Source organism: Phascolarctos cinereus, unplaced genomic scaffold (genome assembly GCF_003287225.1).
Source record: "Phascolarctos cinereus isolate Bilbo 61053 unplaced genomic scaffold, phaCin_HiC Scaffold_5;HRSCAF=322, whole genome shotgun sequence".
Classification (NCBI taxonomy): domain Eukaryota; kingdom Metazoa; phylum Chordata; class Mammalia; order Diprotodontia; family Phascolarctidae; genus Phascolarctos; species Phascolarctos cinereus.
This window is the reverse complement of record NW_027555958.1, coordinates 410,278,713-410,298,079: the sequence shown is the minus strand read 5'-3', so window position 1 is coordinate 410,298,079 and position 19,367 is coordinate 410,278,713.

The window sequence follows — 19,367 nt, the reverse complement described above, 5'->3', positions numbered from 1 at the left end:
GGAGAAAGTCATGCATGTTTGAGTGGCCTTTCTACATGGATTTCTTCCTTTCCTTTTTTTTTTTTTTTGAGGCAATCAAAGTTAAATGACTTACCCAGGATCACACAGCTATTAACTTTCTGAGGCTACATTTGAACTCAGGTCCTCCTGCTGCCAGGGCTGGTGCTCTACTCACTACACCACCTAGCTGCTACTCTATATAGATTTCTAAGAAACAGTGGATAGGAAGAGCAACTAGAAATTCTTACTACTCAGACAAATGACAAGAGTCTCCCTCCCTTGATTCCGGGGTGTGTAAGTAAATATTTAACAACCAACTCTCCAGAAAAAAAAGTGACACTTTTAAATTTAATCTGCATAATTAACATTTTCTTCACTTTCTTAAATCTCAAATTAACAAAACAACAAATCCAGCCCCGATTTGTAGCATTTCTTGATTTCTGAGGGATGAATGCTTACCCTAAAAATTTAACATTCTGCTCTCCCATTCAAACTACCTCCAGCACACCCTTGTCTTGATAAGGTATTCAGCAGAGCACTGTGCAGTGGGGATGCCTCAGAATTATGCACACTTACAGCTCTATTGACATAGGCATAATGAATTAACCTGGAGTATTACAGGGAGATGCTCTCCCGATCTTCATGGAGTCCCTCAAGAAAACATTGCCCTTTGGGAGTTCCAAGAGATGCTCTAGGTCAGCGTTATCAAACTCAAATAGAATGGGGCCACGACATCCTACATGAAGATCCCTGGATGGTTACATACTGACTTAGAAAATCACATATTAATATTACCTATGTTTTATTATGTTTTTATCTATTTTGTTAAATATTTCCCAATTACAGTTTCATCTGGTTTGACAATGTGTTTGACATCTCTGCTCTAGGGCACACTCCTTTTCCCTCATGATAGAAAGACAAATGATTTAAAGAGAGAAGGAAAGAAAAATATAATAGGCCTTTGGACGATGCCTTTGAACAATAGAACCCAGACTGCACGAAAAGATAGCATGGTAAAGAAACAGTGGCTAAAGGAGAGATCATGCTAGATGGTATTTCCAGTGGCAGAGGCCAAAGACTGGTTCTGTCAGATGGCTTGCCCAGAACAGCCAAGGAATAACATGGTATAAGTACAAAGATCTCTGGATTCAAATTCGGAGCACCTCAGTTTGAATCCCAGCTCAAATATGTCTTATCTCTGTAACCTTAGCTAAGTCACTACATTTCTCAGATTCTGGTCCACCATGTTCCTCATCAGTAAAATGAAGGGACTCCTGACAGGAGTCCAAGGACTTGGGGTACAGACTGAGACATGTTGTGTTAGGACACGGCCAATGAAGGGATTTGTTTTGCTTGACTATGCATGCTTGTAATCAATTTTTATTTGCTTTCTTTAGTAATGAAGGGCAAGTGAAAGGAGGTCCTAGGGAGAGAAGAGAGATTGGCATTGATTAAAAAAATAAAATTTAATTTAAAAATAAAGTGATTACAGTGTAAAATAAAGTAAAATGAAGAATTAAGACCAGATCAGCTTCTAAGGTTCCTTTCAGCTCTAAATCTATGAGTCTCTGAGAGTTGCCTAGGGCACTGAGAAGTTAAATAACTTACCCAAGGTCACATAGTCAAAACATGGCAAGGAGTGAACTTGAACACAGGTCTATTGAGGCTCTAAAGCCAGCCTTCTATGCACAATCCCACATGCCTCTCAGTGAGTAAGAAAAGGCACAAAAAGCCCTCCATCCCCAGATTTCAGCATCAAGCTAAATTTGTCTTTGCTCAGATCTAATGGCATGTCATGGAGAAATCTCCTTTAGTAAAAGAAGGCGAGTACTATTCCAACTCTCTCAGGGTTCCTATCCATCTGCTAGGTCTCTGCCAAGAGTTTAGCATCTCCAGGCATAGATGGAGGTCATGCTTTTCTCCACTGCAGCCCCTGCAGGAGTCCACCAGTTCAAAGCCCCAGAAAGAGCCCTGCCTGAGCTGAGTCCATGAAGGTTTTATTACTCCTACCCCCTTGCCAGGCAAGTCAGAACAAGCCTTCGAAGTCGAGTGATGGATGTTTACAGGGAACCCGTGGGAGTTATTAATATTCATGTTCCAGTCACACTTTTGCAAGTAATAGAAGCTTGTTTCCTGTAACACATTATTAAGCGAAGAAAACAAGTGACCTCCTGGAGCTTTGGGGCATCTGAGGAGAAGCTACTATGGCACAGAAGACAGTGTGGGGAGTGAGGACTAGGGGAGGGGAGGAGAGGTCATCAGCCTTCCCTTCTTGCTATCTCACAATGGACTCCTCAGACACCCCACTCATTACTGTCACTATACTTTTAGGGAGATCAGTAAAACTCAAAGTGGGCCACATGAGATCATGAGTTTGAGAGTGAGGATTGGGGCCCGGGACATTTTGATGAGCTTTCCCACTACTTATATTGTGTGGCTGGTTAATGTTGCCTTACAGAATCAAAGTAACAACATGATGGAGAAGATGGAATGCTGGAATTGGAGTCAGGCAGTTCTAGGTTCAACCTTTGCTGGGTTCAAACAGAGCTGTGTAACTCTGGACAAGTCACTTGACCTCTCTGATTGTCAGTTTCCTCATACGTACAGTGAACAAATTTTTATATATACATGTCTAGGCGTATGTGTATGTATGCATGAGTGTGCATGTATATATAATAAAGGGGCTGTCCCCCACATGTAGCATGGGGGTGTCACTGAGTAGCTCAAAAGGAGGTAGAATTGGGGCAGCTAGGTGGTACAGTGGATAGATCACCAGCTCTGGATTCAGGAGGACCTGAGTTCAAATCTGACCTCAGATACATAACACTTAACTAGCTGTGTGACCCTGGGCAAGTCACTTAACTCCATTGCCTAGCCGGGAAAAAAAAAGGAGGTAGAATAGACATCTCTAGCCTCTTCTCCCGTTTCTCCAGGGGAGAAAGGGATTAACAGGCTAGAATTACATTTAACTGCTCCCTTAAATATTATTATTCTAGGAGGTGTAGTTTTTGGTTCAATGTAACTTCTGGTGATTGTTTCATTAATTGAGGGGGGGAGCAGGACCTCAAGCTCTATATCCAAGGCTTGATCCTCACCAAATAACAGTTCCACAATGAACAAAATCCCCCCCCATGTAACAAGGTTCAAAGAAATCCATTTATACAAGTCCATAGCAAGATAGAAATGAGAGGAAATATACATAGGAGAGAATATATACCACACAGCATGGAGCCATTGGAAGTAAGGTGACTCATCGAGACAGAGAGATTCTATATATATATATATATATATATATATATATTATATATATATATATATATAGAGAGAGAAGAGAGAGAGAGAGAGAGAGAGAGAGAGAGAGAGAGAGAGAGAGAGAGAGAGAGAGAGATACACTGAGTCCTAGATTTCACCAAAGGAGAAATTCCCCAGAGTCTCTAGTATAGCAATATGGGGATAGGGTCATGATGGTGACTCCCAGCTCCTTTCATGTCAGCTTCTTCCCACAATCTTTTCCTTCAGCAGCCTGAAGTGGGGTTCATATCATCTATCTCTTTCAAAGCTGGAAACCAGGATCACCCAAAGTAACTGAAAAGACCACAAAGAACCTGACATTGTCCACTCTCCCCCTCTCACAACTCTGTCCAAACCTTCACACAGACGTGGGACATTGATCTGCATCAATAAGAAGACAGCGCTATTTGACGGTGGTGTTGTGAACTGATCTGACCATTCTAGAGAGCAATTTTGAACTATGTCCAAAGGACTATAAAACTGCATACCCTTTGGCCCAGCAATACCACTACTAGGCATTCAAAAAAAATGGAAAAGAACCTATTTGTACAAAAACATTTATAGCAGCTCTTTTTGTGGTAGCTAAGAATTAGAAACCAAAGGGATGCCCATCAGTTGGAGAATGTGGTATATGGAGTGGAATATTATTGTGATATGTTATCATGTTATAAGAAATGACAAGCAGGATGATTTCAGAAAAACCTGGACTTACATGAACTGATGCAAAATGAAGTGAGTAGAACCAAGAGAACATTGTACAAAGTAACAGCACTGTTGTATGACGAAAAATTATAAATGTCTTAGCAATACAATGATCTAAGACAATCCCAAAGGACTCATGGTGAAACATGCTATCCACCTTCAGAGAAGGAATTGATATTGTCTGAATACAGATGGAAGCATAAATGTTTCACTTTCTTTCTTTCTTTTCCAGTCTTATTATACAAAATGATTAATGTGGAAATGTTTTACGTGATTGCATGTGTATAACCTATATTGGCTTGCTTACCATCTTGGGTAAGGGGAAGGGGAAGAGGATAGGAGGGATAGGATTTGGAACTCAAAACTTTTTTTAAAAAATGTAAAAAAAATAATTAACACGTAATTGGGGGAAATAAAATATTATTTAAAAATAAGGAGGCAGTGTTATACTAATGGGCTTTGGGACTCGAGTGGTATGTGTGTCGTATGTGTATATAAACACATGTATGTATACATATATGTACATGTATGTGTGTATACATAAACACATACTGCTCTTTATAAATCCTAAGGGACTATATAAATGTCTGCTGTCATTATCAGCAGCAGTACCATTATGAATGTATGAATGAATAAACATTTGTTAAGCGCTTATTATATCAAGTCAAGTGATATTAACAAGTGAGTTATTAATACAGGGTGATAAGTCAGATTATACAAATTTAAGCAAAGAATCCATGCCCTCAAGGAGCTTCCATTTTAAGGGATGGAGCTGAAAAGGTAGAGGGGGTAAGGATTAGAGCAGAGGACAGGTACCTATTGGACATGCTGGAGAAAGTCCTATGGAGTTGAGTTAGCAATGCAGCCTGGAGAGGGATGGGCATTCTCCTCCATCTACATTGCCTTCTCTCCCAGATTTTGCCACAGCTCTGCTTTGGTACTTATATATCATCAATATCCTCAGTATTCTCACCCTTGAACCTCCCAGGCCTTGTCTTCCTGTGACATCCCTCCACAATGTCAGTCTCCTTCCCCCACTGGAGAGTTCTTCTGATTGTGCTTCTGACTCTCGAGATTCTCCCCCCATCACCCCAGGGGAGTTCCTTCTCCCTCTTTCCATCACCACTTTTCAGCTTCCTTCTATGGCTTGTGTTCTTTCATTAGCATATGAGCTTAGTATGGCAACGTTGGTCTTTTCTTTTTTCCCTTTGCTTATATTTACATCCCTAGTGCTTAACACAGCGCCTGGCACGTGGTAATTGATTACTAAATACTTGTTGTCTGTCTATAGGCTGCCTGCTGAGAAATAAGGTGTTATAATGAGTTTTATCTGTGAGAAAAGGGCACGATTGGATACCACCGTCTCCAAGTAAAGCATGTGGTTCCCATGACTACAGGTTGCCACAAAATAAAAGATATTTAGGTTGTCAGGGGTGGCCAATACCCAGAGATGAAGGAAAGACATTATATCCAGAGATAGAGTAACCTAGCCTTAGAAATAATAACTGATCGTGGTAAAGGCAGGGGATAAGAACAGACCTCATGACTCCAAATGCAGAGAAATGCTTACCACACCACATTTCCTCCTTCTCTGAATTTAAATATGTGGAAGTAAAGGGCAGCAAACGAACCCACCAAAAACAAAATAAAATAAAATATACAATTGTGAAAAAACTATAGATATTCAAAGGGAATAGATGTTAAGTGAGATCTATCTTTGTAATAGCATAGAAATAGGATAGAGAAAGAATATCAAAGTGGATATTTTTAGTAGAAAGGAGCCCCTCCCACATATCTATAAGTGTGCATATAGCCTATACAATAAGAGCTCTGAGGAGAAAGAACTCACCACCTCTGAAGGCCAAGCGTGGCACTTTGGACAGCTTTTAATCATCAGGAAGTTTTTCCTGACATCAAATTTGCATTGGCCCCTTTGAAACTTTCACTCATTGCTTCTGATTCTACACCCTGAGGCCAAGTAGAACAAGCCTAACCACTCTTCTATGTTGTTGTTTAATTGTTCATTTGCATCTGACTCTTCACGACCCCATTTGGAGTTTTCATGGCAGAGATAATGGAGTGTTTTGCCATTTTCTTCCCTAGCTAATTTTTACAGATGAGGAAACTGAGGCAAACAGGGTTAAGTGACTTGCCCAGGGTCACACAATAAGTGTCTGAGGCCACATTGAACTCAGACTCTCTGACTCCAGGCCCAGTACTCTACCCACTGCACCACCTAGCTGCATCATCTTCTACATGACAGTCTAATATATGAACACAGAAATCATGTAGGCCCTAAGTGCTCTCTTCTCCAGTCCACAATTCCTTTAGCAAATCCTCATATGACACACACTCAAGATTCTTTACCATCCTGGTTACCTTCTCTGGCTCCTCTCCAATGTATCAATATCCTTAAACTGTGGTATTCAAGAACTGAATATCCTACATACTCCAGACAAGGTCGGCCCTGAGCACATCACTACCTTACTCCTGACTCTGTTGTCCAGCATAATAGTTATACCTCCATGCTGTATGCCCTCTGCAAATTTGATAGCCAGGCCATTGATGGCTTTATTACAGTCACTGATACAAATGTGAATCGGCACAGGGTGAAGAGCAGATCCCTGTGGCACTCTAACATAGACCTTCTTGCCACATTGTCTTTAAGTCATTAATAACACTCTTTGAGTTCAGCCATTCAAACAGTTCTGAATTTCTCCAACTGTATTTCCATCTAGTCTACATCTATCTTCTCCACACACAAAAACAGGAGATACTTTCTCAAATGATAAGCATCCTCCTGATTTGCCAGTTCCAAAAAAAAAGAAAGAAAGAAAGTGAGTCTGTAATGAGCAGTTCTTAAAGAAAGTAATCACTGCTTCCCTTTCTAGATACTATTCACTGTCTCTTTAATGGTTTATTCTGGCATTTTCCTAGTTATCAAAGTTAAGCTCCCCGGTCTATAATTTGCAGTCTCTTTTCCCTTTTTCAAAAAATTATGTCAGCCTTTGTTCTTTTCCAGTCCTTTGGTACCTCTCCTATTTTCCAAAATATTTCAAATTAATGATGATAACATATTACAGCTGAATTACAATATCCACCAGTTCAAGAATAAAATTCAGACAGGAAAAAAAGATAGAAATAAGGAAAAGAGCTGAGTAAATGAAACCTTCTTGCAAACGGGGGTCATATAACCCAAGGAATTCAACTAAAGTGGGAATTGGCCCATACATACCAGAATATTTATCACATCAGTTTTTGTAAGAGCAAAATAATGTAAACAAAATAGTACCCATCATGTACAATGGTGGTATGAAAACAAATTGGAATATGAATGCATCATGAGAAAAATACAGCAAAAATCAAGAATTTAGGGAAACGTGGGAAGACTTCTGTGAACTAATGCAGGAATAAGCAGGACCGGGAACAATGTACAATGACCACAATAATGTAACAATGTTAAATAACATCAGGACTGACCAATGCCTTGACCAATCTTCACTTCAGAAATCCGCTGGTAAACATTTCTCTTTCCTCTAGGCAGAAATATACAAATCACTTTCCTCATCTCCAAAACATGGGGTTGGGATAAATAATCTCTAAAGCCTCTACTGTGGCTGAGGTTCTAAGCACAAACACATTAAACTGTTCTCAGATATTTATCAGAGTGCTACAGAACACCAAGGACAGCTGGGTGGTGCAGTGGGTAGAGTGTCCAACTCGGAGAAGACCTATTGCTCTATTCCTGCCTCAGGCACTTGACATCTGTATGACGATGATAGCTCAGTTTCTCTATCTATAAAATGGGGATCATAATAGCACTGATCTCACAGGGTTATTTTAAGGATCAAATGAGGTACAGTATGCAAAGTGCTTCACAAACTTTAAAGCATTAAAATGCTATTTATGATTATTATAATTACTATTATTAGGTATTTAGCTAGACTCCTTACTCTTTAGGTTAGACTTAAAGAAAAAATATAAAAGATTTCACCTTTTTTTTTCCATTTTCCACTTCATAATGAAAAGTTAATAAAAAAGTCTCTTTGACCTGAGGTCTCTAATATAAGCTATTTCCTTCAGAGCTCCACTTTAAAAACAGACGGAAATGTGAAGCCAAATTGTTAGGGACTTTCATTATTGAAAGAGTAGACTAAGATAAATAATATATGATCCTTGCCTTCAAGAAGTCCACAGAAAGAGAAAAGAGCTACATATTACCTAAATTCGGTAGAGCACAAGCATTTAGAAAAAGAAAGCCCATTTAAGCCAATAAACATACAAATATAAAACAGGTCTGAAGATGATAAAGCAAAATCAATTTAAAACATAGCACTCATTAAAACAAGGGCAGCTGAGTAGCACATTTAAAAGAGTGCTGGGCTTGGCATCAGGAAGACTCATCTTCCTGAGTTCAAATCTGGACTCAGACACTCACTAGCTATGTGACTCTGGGCAAGTCACTTAACTCTGTTTGCCTCAGTTTCCTCATCTGTAAAATGAGCTGGAGAAGAAAATGGCAAACCACTCCAATATCTTTGCCAAGAAAACTCCAAATGGGGTCATGAAGAGTCAGACATGATTGAACAACAAGAACTCATCGAAACATTTTCAACTAGATTGTGCTCTCTTCTGGTTAAAATCCGTCAGCATTCTTTAGAATTCTCCCACCCCTACACATAAATCAGCAGAGGGCTGCCTCCTGCTGGCTTATGGACATGCCAGCCTCTGAGTGGCGTGCTGGGGAATTGGTTTGATAGTAGTTTATTGGAAAGTTTGAGGACAGTGCTGCTCAGAGGGAGGAGCACAGGTGCCTCTCTCAAGGTCACTTTCAGGTCTATGAATATGTAATGTCATAAATAAGGAATTAATATTGATGCTGATGCATCAGACTTCAAGGCAGTGAGGTGATGCCTACAAAACAAAACCTTTCACTTAAAATTTTCAAATATGAATTGCGAGAAGGAAACAGTGACCAAGTTAACAAATAATCAAGGCTGAATTGACTTAAGCAATATCACAGATTAACACATTAGGCATAAAAAAGATTCCTGTGGCTTCACAGATATAATAATTTCCTTAGAGAAAACTCATGTATTTAAATAGTAAGTTTGTTTTTTCAGTTCAGAAAACAAATTTTCTTCAAGAAATTATTACTAAATATGTTTAAGTACTCTGTAAGTTCTAAGTACAATAATAATATAAGGTAATATCAATATTTTCTAAGAAATCAGGGTTCCAAGAAGTGTATTTCTCAATTAGGACCAGAGCTGTAACTAGGGTTAGACAAAGAGAGCTTTGTCCTGAAGGCATCAAAATTCAGAGGGCACTGACAGAACTTGTGCTTTTTCATCAGCTAGAGATAATAGTTTAGCACCCAGTTAGCAAGAATAATTATATCAAATAAGAAGCCAACAGACACCCTGTTCTCTACCCTTAACCCATGCTGCTTGGCCTCTACAGCGTCTCTGCTCCACCCCGAACTGAATTTGTCTTAATTATTGTATTATTTTCTCATTGTGAATTTAAAAGTTGATTTGAAGAAACTTGTGCTTCTTTTAGAACTAGCAATTGCCAAAATTTCTAGTTATGGCTCTGGTGAGGGCTGATTTCTAGCAACTAGTGCTGAAAGAGAAGAAAGGAGGTGGTAGGGAAGAATACATGCAGAATAGAATCTTCCAAGGATGTTAATCTCAAAGCATTCCAGAACACATTGGAGCTCACCAAGAATGTAAGAGTACATGACAAAGAGTATTGTAAGGATGTGGGGTAGTAGAACACATGAGAACCGTTGATCATACTGATTGCCAAGATATCAAGCCATCATACAAAGTGGAGAACTTGACCAAGAAAACACATAAAAAAAACTATACCCAAGTGTATTAGACGGGGAAAAAAAATGGACAACAAGGTATAGATTCAAACATAAGACAACGGGCAGGGTGGTTTAGGATTGGAACACCAGAGAAGACGACACAGAAAGAGAGCCTGAGAAGCATACAATAGGGCAAATGGAAACACCACCAAACTCACAATTTGCAGAAAAACAGGATAAAACATATAGAAGAGACAACGTATAAATAATTGGAATTTTTATTTGAGAGTATTGCTTAGAGAAGTAGAAATCTGGGCTTCAAAAATGTACCCTAGATTTTGAGAAAACAATATTCAGCCTCTGGTCCTAACTGAGAAACACTTTTCTGGGAACCTTGACTCTTTAGGTAACATTAAGGATCACAGCAAAGATAGGTAGGAAGATCCTAAAATTCAACAGGGCAAGTCAGCTTAGGTTGGATAGGAAACCTTCAAGAATGAAATTCTTAAAACAAATATAAGAGAGAAAATAGGAGACATCTGATGCATAGAGACCTCACTTGTGACTTGAAAAAGATAAGAATGGAAGATAGGAAGGGGGACAGGTGGCAGAAGAAAAAATGCCAATGCATGGGACAGTCCTATGGAAATAAAGCCCATAATGCTAAGCTCAGAATAAGTTGAGATTGGTAGACAAGCTATGGGCCACAAAAGGGGGATTTTTAGCCATAATGAATGAAAGAGGAGAACCAAAGAAAAAATAAATGAGCACTAGAGAAGAGCAAATATTTTTACCAAATTTCAGAAAAAGGAAGAGAACAGAATCTGCAAACCATCTTACTGCTAGTTCACTTGTCTTTGATTCTCAGGAAAATTCTAGAACAGATAACAACAACAATACCTAGCATCTATATTGTGCTTTAAGGGTTGCAAAGCACTGTGTGTGCTATCTCATTCGATCCTGATTCTAGATGGCTTAGTGAATATCTATAAAAGGAAGCAGTGATCACAAGATCATCAAGAATTGGTTATGCCAGACTCACCTTATTGTCTTTTTAGTTAGGACAACTGGTAGATCACAGGGATGCCGTAGATTTGGTTAACCCAGATTTAGCAAAGCATTTACAAAGTATCTAGTTTGATAACCTACCTCAAAGAGTTTGTTTTAGTCAAGGTTCAATGTCAAGTTGGCAGAAGGACTCCATTGGTTCACCCTAAGAATCTGTGCTTGGCCTTGTGCTGTTCAATCCTTTTATCAATGATATGGATAGAGTCACATATAAGATACTCATCAAACTTGCTGATAATGCTTAACTGGGTTGGATAACCTACTGGATAACAGGCAGGATCCAAAAAGCAGTTGACTAGAAAGAACACTAAGTTGAATTTAAAATAATTAAATTCAATAAGGGGAAATGACTTACACTTAAGTACAAACATTCAACCTTGCAAGTATATGATGGAAAAGGTACGTCTTTGGGAAAAGGTCCAGGGGTTTTAGTGGACTGCAAACTCAACAGGAGTCAGAAGAATGATGGGATAACCAAAAATCTAATATGATCTTAGACTGATTTTGAGAGGCATAAATACCAAGAATAAGGAGGTGGTAGTCTTTCTGTCCTTGCCTTCTGTCCTTGTCAGCCATAGTTTAGGAAGAGCATTAATAAACCGAAGAGTATTTACAGTTAGTGGAAGTCAACTAAATTGGTGAAGGGTCTTAATTCCATAACAACTAATGAAAAAACATTTATAAAGCCCCTACTCTAAGCCAGACACTGTGTTCGATTCTGGGGATATAGCAAAAATGAGACAACCCCTGCCCTCAAGGAGCTAACATTCTAATAGGAGACAAAACATGTAAGAGAGTGGTGACCAATGAAAGGAATTTTCGTGTGAGAAGTCACAGGAATGGTGAGTGGAGCCATAGGGCAGTTGATTTCCATGCCCTTTTAAGTAATAGTAGCATTGATTTGACTATTCCTAAAGCAAAAAGTGGAAAGCACGGGTCAAAGTAAGGGCAGAGGAAGAGTGAGGGGGAAGTCCAAGGAGGATCAAGGATCAGTTGAAGAACTGGGGTGTTTAGCCTGGAAAAGAAAAGACTCTGGGTCATAGTAATACTGTCTCTAAGTATTTGAAGTGCTGTAATGAGGCAGAGTAATTAAACTTGTTCCATTTACCCCAAGAGAAAGGAACCAGGAGCAACAAGTAGAGGTGGCAAAGAGACAAACAGACCTGATGCTAGGGAAAGCTTTTAACAATTAGCACTCTCTGAAAGTGGGATGAGCTACCTAAGAAGATGGTAACAAAAGGTGCCTAACTCTTGTCAGAGGAGATACAATTGGGACTCACTTAGGGTTTGGGTTGGACTAAATGATCTCACTCAACTCAAAAATTCTTTGATTCTGTGATTTTATTTTTGTGAAAGAACAATGAATTCCAGGTGGGACTACTGAGTTGAAGAAGTTGATAGGACATGCAGGTAGAGGTCCAGAGAATAGTTGATGACATGGATCTGAAGTTCAAATACAGAGATTAGGATCATATAGACATATCTGAGGGTCATCATCTAACCTTCCAGACTAAACTAGAACGTCACTTGTTCCAAATGCCTTCCCTGACTTACCAGAGGCAGAAATAGCCTACCCTCCTCAGAATTCCTAAGATCACTTTGGTCATGCCTGTGTAGTGGCACTTAGCCTGCTGCCTTGCAACGCAATCATTAATATTCATGGTAAATTATGCTTGCTCTTAGCCCAAAATGCCAAGAAGCAACAGGGACATCATACATTAAAGAATTCAGATATAATTTAGTGCCAAATGTATCATCGTATATCTCTTAGCTACATCTTGCCCTTCCCTTCCCCCTTTCAGCTTCGTTTTATGTGTTCTTCCCCGTTAGAAGGTAAGCTTCTTGAGGGCAGGGATTATCTTTCTTTCTGCTTGCGTTTGTATTCCTAGAGCTTAGCACAGTGTCTGACGCACAGTAAATTCTTAACAGACTCTCATGACTTATTTATGTATCCTACTATTTTGGAATCTCTTTGGAGGCAGAGAGCATGTTACATGTTTCCCACAATGCCCAGCATTATGATATACACATGGAAAAGAAGGATTTCTAGCATATAAAGTCTTCAGCTGGAAATTTTGAAAGAGGTTTTACCTGATTTAAATAAATTAAAGCGCAAAGAAGAGAAAGATTAATTCATTTATTTCCTTGGCTTAGGTAGTAAATCTGTCTCTATGTGAGGGAAAAAAGAAATATAAAACTGAAACAGTGATTCCTGAGTATTTTACAAACTTTCTGCCCACAGATTGCCATCACTTGTCTCCCTCAGTCCTCCGCCTCCTGTTTTTTGGGGGACAGGTTGGCAAAATCAAGGCAGGAGTCCCTGATGTGAATTGAAATTCATATCATCCAGGTGTTTCCATTCATGTCTTCCCAGTGCATCACTAGGAAGAGCCAACCCAAACATTTCATTTGTGATCACTTTGGAAAGCACCTGCCTAAATACCAAGTCCCAAAGCCTGCCTTTCCCTTGAGATTGGAAGGGTTATTACTAGAGCCAGGAGAGAGATCAAGAGGCTTGAATAAAGGTCTCTGATGGAACAGGGTAAAGCCACGGGCTGTTGAGGAACTTTAAATCTTCCCTGCTAGAAAGAATGGGCATATCCAAAAGATTTTCCCATGGTCACATATCCAGGATGTCTCAGAGGCAGGAGGACTTGAACCTAGACCTTTGACACTCCACATTGTGTCATCTTATACATCTCACTGAACTTCTATTCAAAATTTTGCACACAAACACATCCTAATAGGAAGGTTTGTGTACTCTCATGTGTTTTCTCTCTACCCGTCCAAGAGCAATTGTCAGTTGAGGACAGGAACCAAGGCCATCTCAACTTATCTTTGTATCTTTTACAAACAACTATATAGTCTTCTTAAGGGTTCTAACACCCTGGGTACAGCCCACAAAAATAATCTTATTTTTAAAAGCATTTCTTGATTTTTTTTCCCCTTGTTTTATTCTTGGTGAAGACAGGACTGGGGAGACCTAATTGCCCTAAAGTAGAAATAATTAAGTACAGGACTGTGAAACTACATCCCTAATTCTTGTGTTATTTAGATCAAAGTCAGAATAGTGAATTAAGAACAAGCCTAGAGTCCACCATTCACTATTTCTTTAAGTCGTCTTTCAGCCTCTCCTCTTTGCCAAGAAAAAATCTAAGGATTGTATTAACCGTGATGATAATGTTTTGCATTTATATTCTCAAAGTGCATTAAAATCGTTAGGCAGTTAATGTGATGACACCTCTGAAGGTCGGTCAGTATCATTATTTCATCGTAGTGATGGGAAAATGGCAGTGAGGAGAGATTCAGTCTTAGCTCTCAGTCTCATAATCAGTAAGGCTGGAAACCAGGTCTCCTGAGAACCAGATATGAAAGATGCCATGTGGGACAGCTAGGTGGCACAATGGATAGAGCTCTGGCCTGGGAGTCAGAAGGACCTGAGTTCAAATATGGACTCAGACACTTGACACTCACTAGCTTGTGTGATCCTAGGCAAGTCACTTAACTCCCATGGCCTCACCAAAAAGCAAATAAATAAAGATGCCACGAATAAACCAGTGAAGTCCATTTTTCTCTGAGAATGGCAAAAATTTTGCTTAATTAGGAATATTTATTAATCAACAAATATTATTGAGCACTGGCTATGTTTTTTTTTCATTCCTAGGCAAGCATCTTATGGGATGGAAGAGAGGTACAAGAATCCTTCCCTAACACAGAAAAGTTACAGCCTTATGGGGGAAAAAACATTTATGAACATCAGGATTTCCTGCTTCCACATTTTGTCACTTCAGCTTTTACCCATTCATTACCCACACCTGCAATAGCCTTTCCCCAAGAGTGCTGGGAGTTAGGAAAAACTAGACTCGCCTACATGCAAGTCACTTAAATTCTCTAGGTGGTGGAATCTTCATACTTAAGAGAAGAATAGTAATACTTAGAAGTTTGTTGTTAGAATCAAATGAAAAAATTCTATTCAACTCAACAGTCATTCATCAGGCATCTAATATTTGCAAGGCTTTGGAGATACAGAAACAAAGAAGAAACAGGCTCTTCCTTCGAGGTGCTTTTATCCTATGGGGTAAAACAATATACATGGACAAGAAAAGACAATATATGCATACATGCATATATACATACAAATATGTTTGTGTGTAAATATTAAAAAACATCAGTCTTACAAATGCAAGGTAAATACAAAGTAATTATGCAAAGTCTTTGTAAACTTGAACCCAATAAATGCCAGTTATTATTGTTTTTAAAGTTTTTAATCTTTTAACCCAAATCAAATGCTGCCACCACCATGAAGCTGTCGCTGATTCTTCCTCCTGTCCACTCTCCCTCCCACAGAGCTCTCTGAACTCCCATTGTACTTTGTCTATACTCCTTCTATGAACTTACCTTGTTTTATTATGTATGATAATTTGTACACAATGATTTCTTCAATGCATCTCCACCCTGCAAGAGCTGGAGGAACTCAGAGAATCATCACAACAAAAACTGAGTCAGGAAACGCTGAAAGTCGTACTGTCCCCAGATGCACTAAGGTGCATGATGTTGAGAGGTCACCGGACAAAGGGAGATTTTGGCCGCAGGAAAAACACTGCCTCCTTTGTTTGTTCCCACCCCACCCCAACCCACCCCACCCCAACCCGTTTCAGGTGAGAGTGATAGAGGTTACCCATAATTCCATTCGAATCCACGTGGCTTAAATTGGAGAGAAAAAGGTGAACTACTGGAGAAACAGGTGACTGCCCTGGGCCCCTTCCTGGGGCAAATTGAGTGGTGAAGAGGTTGTCCTAGCTTCTACCTGCTAGGACACACATGTTGTGGAGACCTGCACTGCAAAGAGGGAGTCACTGGGGCAGAAATAAGACTAAAATGTTGGGGGTGGGAGGTGGGAGGGGGCTAGACCAGTAAGCAGAGGCAGGGCTGCGCAGAACTAGCCTGGCACCTGCTGTGGTCAGTTTGATGGCCAGTCCCACCCAGGCCACTTCTTTCCATGCATCTTGGTTTGCAAAATTCCTCCCACAGGTTTCAAACACAAAATCTCCTTCCATTTATCCAGCCCAGGACCTACAAATGAAGGAGGAGATTTGGAGAAACAAGCAGGTGAAATGTTGGAAAGAGAAGAGCACTTAACCTTCTTTTTGCAATTCTACTTTATTATATTTTAATAAATCGCATGAATACTGAAGTCAGTCACTTGAATCTTATGGCAGAGAGTTCAGTTGACATTTATCAAGTATAGGGCTCTAGAGCTGGAGATAATGTGTCTGTGTCTCTATGTCTTTCTTGTGAGTGTGTGTGTGTATTACCTCCTTGCCAGATAGATAGATAGATAGATATACAATATATATGTATGTGTGTATATTAAATACATACATATATTTGTGTATGTATATAGATACACACATACACATATATACATATACATGCATACATACTTACAGACACACACATATTGCAGTAGATAGATTTCCAGGCCTGAGGTTGGCAAGACTCATCTTCCTGAGTTCAAACCTGGCTTCAGACACTAGCTATGTGACTCTGGGCAAGTCAATTAACCCTGTTTGCCTCAGTTTCCTCATCTGTAAAATGAGCTGGAGAAGGAAATAGTAAACTACTCCAGTACCTTTGCCAAGAAAACCCCAAACGGGTACACAAAGAATCAGACACGACTGAATGACAGCAAATATATGTGTCTATGTGCCATATTTTACTTCCATACCCCTAGATCACTGTTAAATCTGGGGTCAGTAGTGGCCTTGTCATGAGGATGCAAGGTCAGGGTGTTATAAGAGGGAAATAGATTAAGAATATATGGATATATATATATATAGCTTGAGTCTGGGCAGTGGGAACATTATAGGCTTACTCTAGCCTTTGAGGAAGCCTGTTCAGGCCACCTGGATACACTTTGATAAAAAACACTTGGTTAGTGGTTTGAGTGTAACACTACTTGGTAGACAAATAATACTATCTCCTTGCTGTCACCAAGCAACACTACTAAAGTCATAGTAGCAAGTAGACTGGCCTGGCATTTATGCCAACTTGACCATCAACTTGTAAGATAAGGAAGCAAATTCAGTGCACACACACGTACACACGTATGTATACTGAATTTGTCTCCTTAACTCACAGGGTAGCTGTCTAGCTATCTATACAAATTCAGTATTTATACATATATATATATATATATACATAATATAAATTAAGGAGGCAGATTCTGCATATGTGTATGTATATATAAATATGTATGTTTGTGTGTGTATATATACACACACATATATGAAGAGGCAAATTCACTAATTTGCCTCCTCACCTATATGTGTATGTACATATATATATATATACATATATATATATATGTATTGAATTTGCCACCTTACTTTATATATGTGTGTTATACATATTGAATTTGTCTCCTTACCTTATATACGCACATAAATATATACACTGAATTTACCTCCATATGTGTGTATATACATATGCATACCTACACATATGTGTGTATGTATATACACACATATGTATGGTGTCTCATAAACTATAGCTCAAAACTGCACTAAGACGTTTGGGACACACCACACTTTTCCTTTTAGGAAGTCTTACTTTATGTGTGTGTGTATGTGTGAGTGCAGAATTTACCTCCTTACCTTATATATGTGTGTATGCATATACATACGTACGTACACATACATACACTGAATTTATCTGCGTGTGTGTGTGTGTGTGTTTGGTGCCCCATAAACTGCAGCTCAAAACTGCACTAAGACTTTTGGGACACCCCATATTTCTCCTGTCCACCATGTAGTCATTGATCCAAACAACATACTGTGTCAACACCCTCCTGTATAATGGTACTTCAGTGGCTTGCTATCAGGCTCCTTTTTTTTTTTTTGGTAGACAGTTGAGCCTTTAATGCTTTCCAAACCATAGCTCCAAGAAGCTTCTTATGTGCAAGGCCCTGGTAACTGCTTATTTATCAGGCAGGAAAATGTCTAGACAAGCAGTGATATTTGTTTGAACACTCCAATTCCTCAATAAAATTAACAGATCTCACACACACACACATACACTGCTCAGGCAATTTTGTTGTTCATCCTTCATTTTTTAGGAGGACCAATGATATCATGGGGTGATATCTTGACTTAAATGTGAATTGGATTTAAGTGAGGCAGAGTTGCACAGTCATCAGCTTCACTCTCTCTTCCTAAGTCATCAAAGTCCAGTGGCAAGACGAAAGTCAAGACAACTGGTGATGGCCTGGGGTACGGTGGATGACCTTGACGTTTTTGATGCCGCCTTCACAGCCCTTGAAACAAATTGTTCTTATCCTCGTGACAAAAAATGCTATCCACATTCAGAGAAAGAACTATGGAGTCTGAACGCAGATCCAAGCATATTATTTTCACTTCTGGGGAGTTTGGGGTTGTGACTTTTCCCTTTTGTTGTTTCTTCCTTCACAGCATGATTAATGTGGAAACAAACCTATGTCAGATTTCTTGCTGTCTTGGGGAGAGAGGAGCGAGAAAAATTTGGAACCCAAAATCTTATGAAAATGAACGTTGAAAACTACGTTTACATGGAATTGGAAAAAATAAAATATTATTTACAACAAGAAATTTTTCTCCTCTGCCCACTCTGCTAGGAAAAGTCTTCACATGCTTGGAGTAGACATCCCCCTAATGACAGGTTTGAGGCCTGTTGGTTACCCTTGACCTGGGCTGAGACAGTTTGCCAGGGAGCAGCCACTGTACATGCTGCAGCTTCTTGGAGCCACAGATGACAATTCAGCGCCAGCTAGACACTCAAGGTGGATGAACAGCTCTGAAAGGGGTTTGACAGCCTTCACTCAAGAGGTGCTAGTCTTCCTTGAATATGCCATACATCCCTTGATGTCTTGTTACCAAAAGAGAATTGATTAATAAGTTAGGCAGAAGCCAGTGCAAGCCTGACTTTACTTTGGTACTGTCAGCTGCATCATGTACCAGGGAAACACTGAGAAAGGAGGAAATATTCATCTTCACAGATGAACAAAAAATGTGTAATGGATGCCAGATCGAGTCAGGAATACTTGTAAATGCAACCCTTCAGCTCCCAAGCCACTGCCTAGTGGTCTTTGCCATGGATACCATCAGACGTCAGAGAGTAACTTTCTTTGAGCTTGCATTGAGACTTCTGGGAAACAAAATCTGGGAGGAGATAGCTCTTGAGTATTACACAAAAGAACAGGTTGAGTTGGGGTGTTAGAAAGATATACTCCAGCCTAGGGGTGCCTGAACACCAGAGCTCTAGAAGTTTACTGTGGCAGGTGAAGCCTAGCAGGGGTCATTATTGGGGAGAATTTGGATAAGGGGCAGTTTTCATATACATTCCTTTAGTAGTAAATGGGTTGAATTGACAATGCCTGTCTCAATTCGCTAGGGTCAGTACGATCTTTTGTTAAGGTCTCTGATCCCCTTACCCACCTTTTGCCTCAGGAAGTTGA